The sequence below is a fragment of the Gobio gobio genome (genome assembly GCF_949357685.1).
Source record: "Gobio gobio genome assembly, chromosome: 1".
In the NCBI taxonomy this organism is placed as follows: Eukaryota; Metazoa; Chordata; class Actinopteri; order Cypriniformes; family Gobionidae; genus Gobio; species Gobio gobio.
The window spans coordinates 70,557,863-70,572,790 of record NC_137097.1 but is presented as its reverse complement, the minus strand read 5'-3'; the positions used below and the strand labels follow the sequence as shown (position 1 = coordinate 70,572,790).

The 14,928-nt window shown below is 37.0% G+C and overlaps 1 long non-coding RNA gene across 1 annotated transcript; it reads right to left on the bottom strand.

Moving 5' to 3' along the window:
- Positions 1 to 11,431: 11,431 nt before the first annotated feature.
- Positions 11,432 to 12,822, bottom strand: LOC307128790. The gene is made up of 5 exons (XR_013816805.1): positions 12,738 to 12,822; positions 12,074 to 12,147; positions 11,887 to 11,934; positions 11,719 to 11,802; positions 11,432 to 11,568 (listed from the first exon to the last, which is right to left on the bottom strand). It is a non-coding gene; the product is annotated as an uncharacterized lncRNA (long non-coding RNA).
- Between the last annotated feature and the right edge of the window lie 2,106 nt (positions 12,823 to 14,928).

The following is a 14,928-nucleotide window of genomic DNA, read 5'->3' as shown; positions in this document are numbered from 1 at the left end:
CATTGAACAACTTTGGTATAGTTAACCAAGACTGGACAATGGGTGTTGTTGAACCAACAACAAAAATATTCAATGGTAATATTGTTTGATCAATGCTACAATGTGATGTTGATTTTAAATCACTTTTGTTGAAACTGAAAATACAACGGAAATGTAATGACAACATAAAACAATGTTGCCATCTTATGTATTAAAACCCTTTATGGTACGCAATATGATATCAATGAGGAAAAAAATATTTGTGGTGTTTTTTGTACCAACATTGTACCACATCGGACAAATTGAAACATTTGACATTTCCATGTAGAAAAAAAGAAATACATTTATTAAAAAACATCAATTTCTTTAACCAGACACTTACACAAACACATTTATCCAGTTTTTAATGTATTTAAAATGTCATATTTAATAAAAAGTAACATGTCAAATTCAGCTGTTGCTCTCAGCAACACTGTACCATCGTGGAACACAAGTTTTACCAAACCATCAAGTTATCATATCCATCTTATTCCTCATCTCCACCTTCGATCTCACCTTCACTCTATCTCTGCCGGACTGTCACTATAACCTCATCTTCCTCATCACATGACACCTCATCCTCACCCTCATCCACTGGCAGTTGTGTTTTATACCTTTTTTTAAGTGCTATAGAAAATGTGCAGATCATAATATGTGCAGTTATAGCATTACAAAATCCTGCAAAAATGCTAATATATTTAGATAATTCTAACTCTTTTCCTAACAAATACCATATATTTGTATCCAACTTAGTATGTCTGGTACACTCTAAAAATGGTGCTATATGGCACTAAAAGTGGTCCTTGGCTCTTAATCATAGGGGAACCACTTTTGGTGCTATATAGCACCATATCTTAACAGGTTCTGTGTATGGTAGTGGTGCTGTATAGCACCTCAGTCATCCCAGAGAACTGGTGAAGAACCGCTGAAGAACCACTGAAGCACGCCAAGCAAAATTTGGTGCTATACAGCACTTAAAGTGGTTCCCCTATTATTATGAGCCAAATAATCACTTTTAGTGCCATATAGCCCAGGTGAAAAAGATTAAAAATGCATTATAGTATATTTTTATTGTACTAAAAACATACTCAAGTACATTTATAATGCATTTAATAGGACTTATTTTTCTTTAGAGTGTATGGCCTTATGCGATTCCATTATGGTACAATGTTGCCTCGAGGCAACACACGTTATTTCCTCTAAAACATTTGATGATATATAAATGTAAAGTTCTTGAAAATACTTCTTTACTTACCAGTAAAGGTGACTCATATTTTTGTGGGTGATTAACTGGATGCACATTAGTGAAAAATGCACTTTTCATTGGAGAAAATATGGAGCCATGTCTGTGTGCACATGTGCTGAACCAGGGCACAAAATGGACCCAAAATGGATGTGGGTCATGTGACCACTTTTTTGCACTTTTATTGATTAGTATTTGAGGTCTTCTCCCATGAGATAGGTTTGACCAATCAATTGATGTTTCATTTTATTAAAAATTAACTAAAATAGACTATGTTGCAGCATTGTTATATTTCAACTACACTTCAAATTCCTGATTATTTCAAAGTTTGGGGAAAACCTTGTCAAATACAGGGAGTGCAGAATTATTAGGCAAATTAGTATTTTGACCACATCATCCTTGTTATGCATGTTGTCTTACTCCAAGCTGTATAGGCTGGAAAGCCTACTACCAATTAAGCATATTAGGTGATGTGCATCTCTGTAATGAGAAGGGGTGTGGTCTAATGACAGCAACACCCTATATCAGGTGTGGATAATTATTAGGCAACTTCCTTTCCTCTGGCAAAATGGGTCAAAAGAAGGACTTGACTGGCTCAGAAAAGTCAAAAATAGTGAGATATATTGCAGAGGGATGCAGCAGTCTTAAATTGGCCAAGCTTCTGAAGCGTGATCATCGAACAATCAAGCGTTTCATTCAAAATAGTCAACAGGGTCGCAAGAAGCGTGTGGAAAAACCAAGGCGCAAAATAACTGCCCGTGAACTGAGAAAAGTCAAGTGTGCAGCTGCCAAGATGCCACTTGCCACCAGTTTGGCTATATTTCAGAGCTGCAACATCACTGGAGTGCCCAAAAGCACAAGGTGTGCAATACTCAGAGACATAGCCAAAGTAAGAAAGGCAGAAAGTCGACCACCACTGAACAAGACACACAAGCTGAAACGTCAAGACTGGGCCAAGAAATATCTCAAGACTGATTTTTCTAAGGTTTTATGGACTGATGAAATGAGAGTGAGCCTTGATGGGCCAGATGGATGGGCCCGTGGCTGGATTGGTAAAGTGCAGAGAGCTCCAGTCCGACTCAGACGCCAGCAAGGTGGAGGTGGAGTACTGGTTTGGGCTGGTATCATCAAAGATGAGCTTGTGGGGCCTTTTCGGGTTGAGGATGGAGTCAAGCTCAACTCCCAGTCCTACTGCCAGTTTCTGGAAGACACCTTCTTCAAGCAGTGGTACAGGAAGAAGTCTGCATCCTTCAAGAAAAACATGATTTTCATGCAGGACAATGCTCCATCACACGTCCAAGTACTCCACAGCGTGGCTGGCAAGAAAGGGTATAAAAGAAGAAAATCTAATGATATGGCCTCCTTGTTCACCTGATCTGAACCCCATTGAGAACCTGTGGTCCATCATCAAATGTGCGATTTACAAGGAGGGAAAACAGAACACCTCTCTGAACAGTGTCTGGGAGGCTGTGGTTGCTGCTGCACGCAATGTTGATGGTGAACAGATCAAAACACTGACAGAATCCATGGATGGCAGGCTTTTGAGTGTCCTTGCAAAGAAAGGTGGCTATATTGGTCACTGATTTGTTTTTGTTTGGTTTTTGAATGTCAGAAATGTTTATTTGTGAATGTTGAGATGTTATATTGGTTTCACTGGTAAAAATAAATAATTGAAATGGGTATAAATTAGTTTTTTGTTAAGTTGCCTAATAATTATGCACAGTAATAGTCACCTGCACACACAGATATCCCCCTAAAATAGCTAAAACTAAAAACTACTTCCAAAAATAGTTTTTTGTGTTCATTGACAACATGGTGGTTGTTGTTTAATTATTAATGTTGTAAAATTAATCCTCAAAAATACAACTTGCCTAATAATTCTGCACTCCCTGTATAAATGACACCTTCCCAGCAGTTGAGTCAATTTATTTTATTTAACAGTTTAACACAATCAATGACAAAAACATATAAAAGATCAATCTTTAAAAAAGAAAGGGGTAGAAATAGCCTATTAAAAAAATACAACCTTTATAAAAAAAACCTGGTTTGCATCAGACGACTGCCTCTTTTCCTTTGGGTTCTATGAAATTATTGTACCATTAAATTCAGTTTAGTTAATTATTTTTTCTAAAAATATTAATATTAATGCTTCAATATCAAAAGAAGGTGTCCGGTTTTCCCAACCGAGTTTATCTCCAGCCCCAATTAAACACACCTGAAGCAGCTGATCAAGGTCATTAGAATCAATGAAAACTTCCTGTCAGGTGTGTTGAGCTAAACATGTAGAGATAAACACCTCTGAGCTATGGCCATAGACCATTACATAAATCTCAGCTCATTTTCTGTGAAACTATATAGCATTCAAGTAACAAGTTTATCTTGAAGGATAAAAGAGCCAAGGCCTTTTTAATGGAAATTTCTTTAAAGCCATCTTCTGGACAAATGAGGGCAAAATCGTTTTTTATTTTATTTTATTTTTTTATATATACTTTCTTTAATCTGAGCGATACAAGACTTGGCTACTTTTCCTATGTTTGCCACCTGAACACACACACAAAACATTTACTCAATTCTACAATGTTAAGTGCTTGAAAAAAAAAAAAAAGTCCTTAGTCCCACCTTCTTGGACAAAAATGGCACCCATAGGAATGAATGGGAAAAACTGTAATTTCAAGTTTTTTTATTTTATTTGTCCAATAAAAACCAATAAATCCAAAACAATGCAGATCATACATACACACAAATAAAGAGGTGAACCTATAAAACACTCAATGTGGCACACGCACGCACACGCACACACACACACACACACACACACACAAAAGCATTGCATTGAAAGCCATTGAATAAGGCTGTAAGTGAGTTTAATTTTTTAATTTTTGTTAAATAAAAAACTGTCACTCACACATACACAAACAAAGGAGTTAAATGAGCCAATAACTGGGCAATAAAAAAAAAAGGTTGTTAAAACATTGTTTGACAGCGTTCATCCCATATGCAGCCATTGAGTTCTATTGCCATCTAGTGCCCATTGATATTGTAGCTTTAAAAAAGATTTAATACCATCATAGGTCACCATGTTGTCACCAAAGTCCCCACATTTTTAGGTTTTGGCTCTCTGGACTTGCTTTTTTACTGAAGTTAAAGAAATATTAAATATAATATAAAAATAAGCATATTTTACATAGTACTTTTAGAGGTTAATAAATTCATTAATACCCCAAAAAAAAGGCATAAATTGATGTAATTAATTTGATCAAAGATGGTGATATAACATTTATAAAAATATTTTTTGGAATCACACTTGTGACCTTCGTGCCCAAATGTGTCCACGAAGAAGGGATTAAGGGCTGTTTTGCGAGTATAGGCGGTTTTAGGGATAGTTCACCCTGAAAGGAAAATTTTGTCATCATTTACTCACTCTCACATTGTTCCAAACCTGTATGAGTGTCTTTCTTCTGTTGAACACAAAAGAAGATATTTAAAAGAAAGTTTAGCTGACGCATTGATTGCATTGTAGGAAAAAAAAAACTGGCAAAGTCAATGGCTGCCATCAACTGTCTGGTTACCAACATTCTTCACTCGATCGTCTTTTGTGTTCAGCAGAAGAAAGACATTCATACAGGTTTGGGACAAAATTGATGGAGAATAAATGATGACAATTTTCATTTCAGGGTGAACTATCCCTTTAAAACTGCAGATTTACCTTTTGTAAGATGTTTTTTTGTGATTGTTTCAGTGGACAAGATCAGTTACATTCAGGAATATGAATGATTACCTGATTAAGAAATACACAGGGAGCAGGAGTTAAGGCACAGGATAGCATCAAGTCCCAGGTCAGGAAATTATGCTGTCGACAATAATAATAACTCAATTTATAATCAATGTCAGCATTATCAGGAGGCTGCTTCTCTTTTTTTTTAATTGTCCATCTTCATCTTCAAGCACTGATGGATGAAGACATGGGCTGTGTGTGAAGTGTGACATTCCTGCTCATGTTCATGTCTCTTGCACTTCAAGAAATCTGTTAAATGATTAATGATTGTTAAACTCTTTAATAACTTTTTAATGTATCAAATTACAGTCAGTAACAATACAAATCAAACGCAAATAAAAAGTACGCAAAATAAAGGAACAGATAAATAATAAGGTAGATTGCTTGAAACTGCTAGAGAAGTCATGCAAGTGTGTCAGGTGGTTCAACACAAGACTTCTGTAGAGGACGCACCTGTGTTTACTCTCTAATGAAGAAGCATCAGTTAAACTACTGAGAAGTGCACATGCAGAGCCAAAATGGGCTTTTACCAATCATTGGCAAATTTTGAAATACAACAGATGTTTTACAACCGACTTGCTAAAACCATGAAGGCCCACCCCTAAACCAAGCCCCCAGAGGAGTAGAGCAAATCGGGTAAAGCGGTGGTGTTTTGAAAACGCCTCACTGATTGGGAAACACCCACTAATGTTCTGCAGCGATACACACCTGCATGATCTTGAGCTCATCAACTACAAATCACTGTTAGTTCAATGTCACTGTCTCCACCCATGTGTGCTGTCAACTTTCATCAACATGTCAATGCTGATCCAACACACCTTAAACATTGAAATGTCAATCTCAACCAAAATGATGGTTTGGATCAAAACCACCATTGTTTCAATGTCACCATGCTGGGTATCCATCTACAAACAGTTATGAATTTGAAACGTTATTGGTAAATATTAATTCTTAAATGATGCTAAAACAAAGTCTTCGTATTCATGCTAAGAATAGTTTGAATAAACCATTTCATATTCATCTTATCATCATTTTAGCAAACGTTTTCTATTTGTCACATTTCTGACTTGAACAGAAACTTAAATATGAATACAGAGGGTCCAAGGTCCCAAGCTAATAAAGGTGATTATTTTCTGTAATTTAGCAATACTTTCTATGACCCTCTGTTTGCATTTTTTAAGCTTCACGTAGATATTTTATTTCCATCTTTAGACAATTAAGTTCAGTTCTTAAAATGCAACGGCTACACGCACACACACTCATGCACAAACACACACACATGCACACACACACACACGCACACACACACTCTCACATGGCCACACACACTGACAAACGCTCTCCACGTACACACACACAAATGAATGTTTTCCAGCAGTATTATTATATTATCATGAGCATTAATATCTTAAGGTTTAAGATATTGATATAATATGGCTTAAATATAGAAGAAATATAGAGTTTATGGTTTATTTACACAGTTGAACTTTGCTTACAACAATCAGTTGTAAGCAAAAAAAACAAAAAATAATCATGGACACTGTAAAAGAGTTGTAACACAATAAAACACACCATGCATATATTTACAGATATTTACAAAACTAAAAAAAGGTACAAAACCATTTATATTATCAATGATTAACGTCACTACTGAACTCAGCTTGATCAATGTCATGAGATTTAGATCAAACCGTGTGTCATTTTTGTATTTGTATAGTGCTTTTCACAATCCACATGGTTTCAGTGTCTCAAAGTGTTCGGGATAAATCAGGGATATTCCCGTTCTCATGTTTGTGACTCCACTGAATCAGGCTGAGTTTCCTCCTGATCTCCAGAGTTCAGAGGATTCATCTCTGTGTCTGTTGCCTTCTGCTTCTGCTTCTGTAATCTCTTCTCTCGTCTCGATCTCACTGCATCCTGAGATTAGAGCAAGACATGCCATTAAAACCGTGTAACATCCTCTTACCTCAGGAGAATTGTGCAGTATGAGGTTAAAGTCTCCTGATGTTGCAGGTCAGTATTAAACCTCAAATCAGTGCAGCTTTATAAATGATACTAACCTGATAAGACTGAAGACACTTTTTGATCTCTGTGAGGTCAGAACAGAGAAAGAGAAAAGACATTAGTGGATCTGTTGAATCTGATCATTCTCACTTCAAACTAAATTAAATAACTCATTCACCCCGAACATTTGATCTTAATAGTGACTCTGAGTGGTTTAAGACACACTGTAAACTATTTCAACCCACTTCAAGTTGAAAAAATAACATGGAAAGATCTCTGACAGACTGCAGCCCAAAAATGACCTGAATAGACCAGAGAGCCAACAAATACAAATATTCAACACTTAACACACACGCCACAATAATGGTGACAAAGATCAGAATAATCACCATTTCACGCATGTTTTTATCACAGAACGTGCTCTATACGCGTCTCACAGGTCATGTGATAATCTTGTGTTGGTTCAGTGTCAGTGATATTATCAAGAGCTGTTCTCTCTGTGACCATCATTCATCTTCACTATGAGCCGCTCTCAGTGTGTGAAACTCAGACGCTTCAACTCAGCATTTCAGTCTCAATGGGGCTCTGGGGGATTTTAACCCTCTGGTGCTCTTCACGTGGCAGACAAGAGTGACCGATATTTTATTTCAATGAAATTAATTACTATAAAATACTATATTTTAGTCTGATAATGTTTTTTTATGTAATATTTTGTATTTTTAGGAAATTTTATGGTAATAAATTATATTTACGCTGTAGTTATAATCCATTTATTCACTTGTTGAGCATAAAAACACATTTCCAACTTAAACTCTCAATAAATCTTCAATGCTTTGGATCACAGACTGAAGTTTGGTCTCTTTTTAAAGACACTTGGCAGATTATTGCTGAAGAGAAAAAAGCTTTTAAAAGTGAACAAAAAAGTTACAGAATTTGACGTTTATTGTTATGAAATATGCACAAAAATACTATTGTCAATTCTTTAACGTTTACATTTTAATATATTTTCAAAAACACATTTTACTGTAAAACTGCATAAAAAAGCCATAAATATAAACAAGTTGTGTTCCAAATTTGAGGCTGATATCTCAAAAAATGAGCTTTCAGTCAGATGTTGTTTGTGCGCAGCACCAAACGCCAAACAAGATGAAATTTATCTCCCATTCATTTCCAATTTTGTTTTGTGTGTGTTCACATAGCAAATGCCAAAACCTTTACCAAGTTGTGTACCATTCCAATAAAGTAAAAATAAATAAACAAAATAAAAAAAATTTCGGTCAAAAATGACCGAAGAGCACCAGAGGTTCAGTGTTGTGAGAGTAAAGGGCGGATCATTATTAGATTATTAGGAGTCTGAGATGAACCCATGAGTAGTGTGTGTGAGTCTCTCAGTGAATAAACACACTCACTGTCAATCAAACTGCAGCTTTACAGCAGATCAACACACACACACACACACACACACACACACACACACACACACACACACACACACACACACACACACACACACACACAGACACACACGCCACAATCTGTGTGTTAAACCAGTCAATCCGACTAAAGGATAATTTATCTGATGGTTTGTTCTGAAGAAAGACAGATGATTGTGAGACGAGAGAACATATGAAGATCTGCTCGTGTGATGTAAATGTGATCTAATGGACAATTCTGCTTTATACTCACAGGACTCAAATATTCCTGAAATCATCAGAGAGACGACAAATAAACATTCAGCCGGAAAGAGGATGAATCTCAGATCTCCAACCGTACGATCACCATTCACTGAAACATATGAGAATATGATCATCTCTGTTTGGAGAAATGAAATCAATGTATATTTGTGTAATTTCTGCCTCAACGTGACACACTTCAGTATTTCAGGCACTCAGGATTAAAATTATCGTATTAATACATGCTTAAATATATATTTACCATCAACTTTATTCTGTAAATGTGTGTGTTTACCTGTTTTCAGAGTCAGTTCTGTTATTAGAGCAGTGGAGGTCAGGACAACAACAACAGCTGATCCAAACACATACACGAGGACATAACGGTGGAAATCTGTAATGAAGATTAAACATTTAATATGAAGATCAGACGCACTCAGAGTTATTGCTTCAGTTTATCTTTAGGGACAGAAACATGCTCATATGGTTTAGTTTAATTAATTACTATTTCATTATTAGAAAAATATTATTAGAGAAAACGATTGAAAATCACTAGAGATACACAGAAAAACATTTAAAATGACTTATGAAGTATTTAATATCTTATGACTGTATTTATCCTTCAGTCTGAGACGATCATCTTAAACTATTGTGCTGATCAGTTAATCATATTTGATCGTTACAGTGTTGAGCTCTGATATTAATCTGATATTTACTGTTAATGAATGAGATCGATCAGTCACTGATTAGTCTCTGCGTCTGTCAGCGTTTCCATCAGAAATCAGATTCATAACAACTAAAACTATAATAAGACACAGAGATGATGATGTTTTCTCTTCTAAACACACAATCCTGCTCAATATCTCTGGTCCTGCACGGTTTAATGTCCTGAACTACTCGAGTATTAACTGTACATGAGCTCAAACTGATGTAGAAAACACAGAGAAGAAGAAGAAAGATGATGATCAATACTGTACCTCGAGACAAACGGAAATAAATGGAAGAAACATCTGTGAACTTCACAACCCAGATAGCAATGAGTCAGCAGACCACCGGCGGTGATCCGGCGGCTGTAGAAGCGTCAGAATTGCGTAATCGCAAACACGTTTGACGGCGCACCGCCGGCGGCAGCCGCTTTTTAAAAGCGGCAGCCGGCTTCCTACCGCCTTCGTACCGCCGCCGGCCCGCAGGCAAACCGCCGTTCCGCCGCCTTTATACCAGAAGGCGGCCCGGCGGAGGCAAACGCTTTTTTCGAACGATCTGCCTCCGCTTATTGTGTAATAAATAATATATATTTATTTATTATTCATATATTTGTAACATGCAGTTTATGATGGATAATAATTGAACAAACCAGATAAATTCCCATTTGGCATTTTTATTCCACATTTCAAAGTACATTAACTGTCAATGATACAAGATAATATAAATGAAATATAACAGACAATAAATAAGCTTAAATAGGCCTATAAATAACAAAAAACATTTTTACTAAAGAACCTGCATGTTTCCAATTAAATTTTGGTTTAAAAAAAAAAAAAAAAACAGCCTTACAAGCAAATAACACTTACAATATTTGTTAATAACAAATAGGTCAGCTCTGGGATGAAAGGAATTACCATTAAATATTATATCAAATAATGAGGATATTTGGTACCAAAGAATGTGCAGGATACCAAATAAATCGAGGTATAACATCACAATTAACAAGCCATTTCTAACAATAGCATAAATGGTAATAATTTAGAGTAAAGCTCTGGAGAAGAATAGAACAGTAGTAGAACAGAACATTATAACAAGCCTGACTATGGGTTCTCCGGTTTTCCCCGACCTCCAGAATGAGGCAGCGCAAATTGGCTTATCTTCAGTGATTTCTTGTGCGCCTATATAAAGGACAAACAACCTCGCCATCCCATATCCATCCAAGGAGCTGCCTTCAAGGCAGGGTCACAGGGAATAAAAAAAAAGTAATTTCCCCAGTGAACAGTGTGGATTGGGTGAGTGGAGGTCTTCTTTAGGGGTCTTGATGTTACTGACTGCAGGATAAAGAAAGGGTTCCAGGTGTCAGTAGTCAGCCTAGGTGTAAGAGGTCGGCTGTGGGTCCCTCTCAGCTGTGCGGCGTCTTTTTCCACCTTCACGATCAGATGCTCCTTTCAGGTAACGCATAACGTTAACCTGGGCCGCCTCATCAGTGGCATCCTGGGTTGCCGGGTTCTTCCGGATGGCTCCTGTAGAAAATACAGATCTGTCATTCCATGTGAATGTCATAAGGCCACACACATCTACTTAAATATATAACAAATTTATATATTTATATATATTACTTTGAACAATGGTCTTCAGGAACATGTCTCTAAAACATGCTTTATCCCCTACACCCGTCCAGGTTGTATTAATGGAAAGGTGATTAGAGAAGATACTCTAAAGCATTCGCCACACGGTTGTCTTTAGGTCCCTCCCACATTTGATTGCCAAAAACCGAAGCTGAAAATACAAAAAAGTGTTACAAATTACATATCTCTGAAGCTTCTCATACATAAATATAAAAATGTGACAGGCTGTGATTCAGACTGTAGAATATGTAGTGTACAATCTTAAATTTTACTTTTTAGATTACCCTACAGCATTATAAACAAAATCAGCACACTTACTGGAGCTCTTTATCCTGCCTCAAACTGTTGTCAAGCAACGCCAAATGGGTTGTCTAGGGGGGAGTAACAGACCCCCTGGCAGGGATAACTCTCCAAAAGACACATTGGCACTGAAATGTTGCAGCATAGTGTCCATTTTGTTGTCCATGCTACGCACAACATCGCCAAACTCTCCAAGACGTCGCAGCATTAGGGTCTGATCTGCACCTACAGGGGTTCACAGAATAAAAGAATAAAGCAGTCAGTCCTGGTCCCTCAACTACTAAACTATGACATTTACAACTAGGTCTACTACATGTACAGGTGGCCCCAGTGGGAATTAAACCAACAACCACAGGTGTTGTTTGCAAGTTGTACCTGATTGCCCAGTACGAGCAAACGTCGTCAACATTGTCCCAACTTGCTTCACCTGCTCATGAAGTGAGCCGCTGTCATCCGAAGCTACAAAATGAAAGGCATTTGGTAATTTTGGACCTACATCACAGTTAAAAAAAGTAAAATTTAAGAAAGAGTGCATGTTCTCACCTGCTCGTGCATTGCTTTCCCTCAGGGCTTGGTTCTCATTCTGGAAATCTACATAAAAAATATTTTATTTTATTTTATTGTTAAAGTTTCCAACATCTGCAATTTCCTGTTTGTCCATCTAAACTCCTTTCAATATTCTTCTCCTTATAGCCCAGTAACTAGACATTGTGACTAACAATTTATTTACCTTGAAAGCCGAAACGATTGTCCAATAGTAGGTCTCTTGGATGAAGATAACCGATTGTGCTCTGGTCAAGGTATCTGCAAGAAAATGTGAACAAAACCGCATTGTTAACGTTAAATACAGAATATACAGTAGCTATGCTGTGGGGGGAAAAACTGGTCAGCCAAATGTGGAACAGTAAAATGTATTCATTCAGTGTAGTGATTCAAGTAAACTGCATTGTCCTCAAACATAAAAAGTACAGCAGTTCAGAGAAATAACTCATAAATCACCTTAAATGCTAGAAGAACAGTAGCAACACAGCACATGTTAGCTAACACTTGCTAAAACTGACCTAGTAGCAGCATGCTTGTTCGGACTAACAAAATAATTTAAATAACCTATATACATCATTCTGTTTTGTTAGAAAACACCAAAAGTTAAACTTAAGTCTTTCTAGATGTAAAGCTTTGGCTAACTTACCTACAGTAGCTAGATACATTTTAACATGTAGAACATGCTTGAACTCAGTGTGTAAAAAAGGCGAAACAGCACGTGTTAGCTAACACTGTGCATTGTGCACTATATCAGCGTGCGTGTCTGAACAAACTAATTAAAACAACCTACCGGTATATACATCAAAAATGAACATAATATTGTGTGACACAAAAAGGAAACATGTACTTACTTAAACGCTCGTAGTCGAGGATATTTTCTGATCTCCTCTCTTCAAATACTAAAACCATGTGATGAGCGGCCGCTGTTGGTAAATCTGTTTCATATGTTTTTCCGGTTTGTCTTCCGCCTTTTTTAGGTATACTGCCCCTCTCGGCCGGTGGAGGTACTTCTCTGTTTTTTTTTTATTTTATTTTTATTTAAATTAGTACATGTATAGACAAGTACAATACAAAAAGTACAATGAGAGAAAAATAAAAATAATAAAGCATTGTGGTACAGTTCCGAATATGTAGAACAAAGAATAACAACAAATGTAACACTGTATATAAAATAAATAATAAAAATAAGAATTCTGAGATAGAAAATACTTTATAATATTAAGGCAGTCACATGAAATTGAAAAGCTTTCAGGTTTCTGTTTTTGTAAGCTTTTTGTTTTGCGACCTCATGTTTGAGAGGGTTTCAAATATTGTAAAAATCAGCTTTATAAGAGGTAATATTAGAGGGCTTCTTTTGAGTTATTCTTGTCTTATGAATGTAGAATTTTTCCTAAATAATTAATAATATATTTTTGTTTTTCAGAAAAATATGGGTTTTGAAAACAAAGTAAAATGTCATGAAGTTAGTTCTAATTTTTTGTCATGTCTATTTTAAAGTCAGTCCAAAAAGAAATAGAAAAAAGGGCAATACAAAAATAAGTGTTATCCTAAAATGAACTTTCAAACTTTCTTAACCCTCCTATTATGCTAAAAAAAAAAAAAAGTATTACATCCATTATGGGTCAAATTGACCAACACTGTTTAAACACACTCGACATGCAAATAATCAAGTGAAAATTTAAATGTAATTTCCTAAACCTAACCTTATCATGGAATCAAGAGTCAAGAATCTGTTATAAACCCTAATGGCTTTGGAGCAAAAAAAACTAATATTTGATATAATTCACATATAGGCTATTATGATTTTATAATCGCTTCAAATGTGAGAACTAGTTAAAATGCTGTCAGTTCCACTCTATTTCCCAACAAGCCAAACATAGCCAACGTGGCTGGTCGAATTTGAGAGTAGAAATCCTTGTATTTCACAGCGGCTTGCCGCCAGCCGGCCGCGGTCCATTAGGCGGAGGCAACCGCCAGAGAAAATGAAGCCGGCGGCCCGCCGGCTAGTCGGCCGCGGCATCTCGCAAGAAATGGGAGTGACGTATTCGGCGGCAAACGTTTCATCACCGCCAGCGGGACGCACCTATAGCCGACAGCTTAGGGCCGGCGGCAAAAAGAAGCCGTGCCGATATTTTTTGCTATCTGGGAAGTGTCCAGAGGATCTGCAGGAACAGCAGCACACAGCCCCATCCCAGAGGATCTGGAGATCAGATAAAGCATCACTTCTCCAGCACTTTATACACACGTGTCTCAAGGTGTGTTCGACATCGGCTGCGGCCGGATTCAACTGATCGGCGAGAGTAGCCGCGTGCAGGCGGGGAGGAGCTGCAAACGGAGACGTGAACTCGGACACTTTCTGCGTTGCGCAGTGACGCTTGCGCTGTGTTTGCATACTTTATCAGCTGAAGTGAAATAAATGCAATATTTGGCAATGCACAAATGTTTCTTAGACATTATTGTCATGTAATACTTTATGTCCTACTTTATACAGCGTGTGTTTGTACAAGAATAAAGTTCAACATTTCTAACCAGCATGCACTGCTTCAAGTCAGCCCCGGATCGGTCTGCGCATCGCTGGGTGAAGTCGAACAAGCCTAAATTCATATCCTGATCATGTGATCGACTCTCTGCCACGACTCCAGCATTTAATGAAGTTAATGAACTTGAGCATAAAGACAGATTGTAAAATGAACGTATATTTTCTAGATCAGTGATGTGTTGTGATTCCAAACATTATTAAAATATGATCATACCTGTTGTTTTCTCCAGGGTCATTATGTAGAGGCCGATCATCACTGCATTTATCACTAATGTGAAGATGAACATCACAGTTCTCGTGACTGAACGTGACCCTGAGAGAGACGAGAGTGAGAGAATGAGTTCATGAGTAGACAGAACTAGAGCTGATTAGAGATTAAACTGAATAAAGACACTCGATGTGAAGATGATCAGAAAAAAGAGAAACATCTGAACTCAGATCATCACGATCCGCATCACTGAACAATCAAATTCATATTTCTGATCTATCTGCAGATCTAGCAT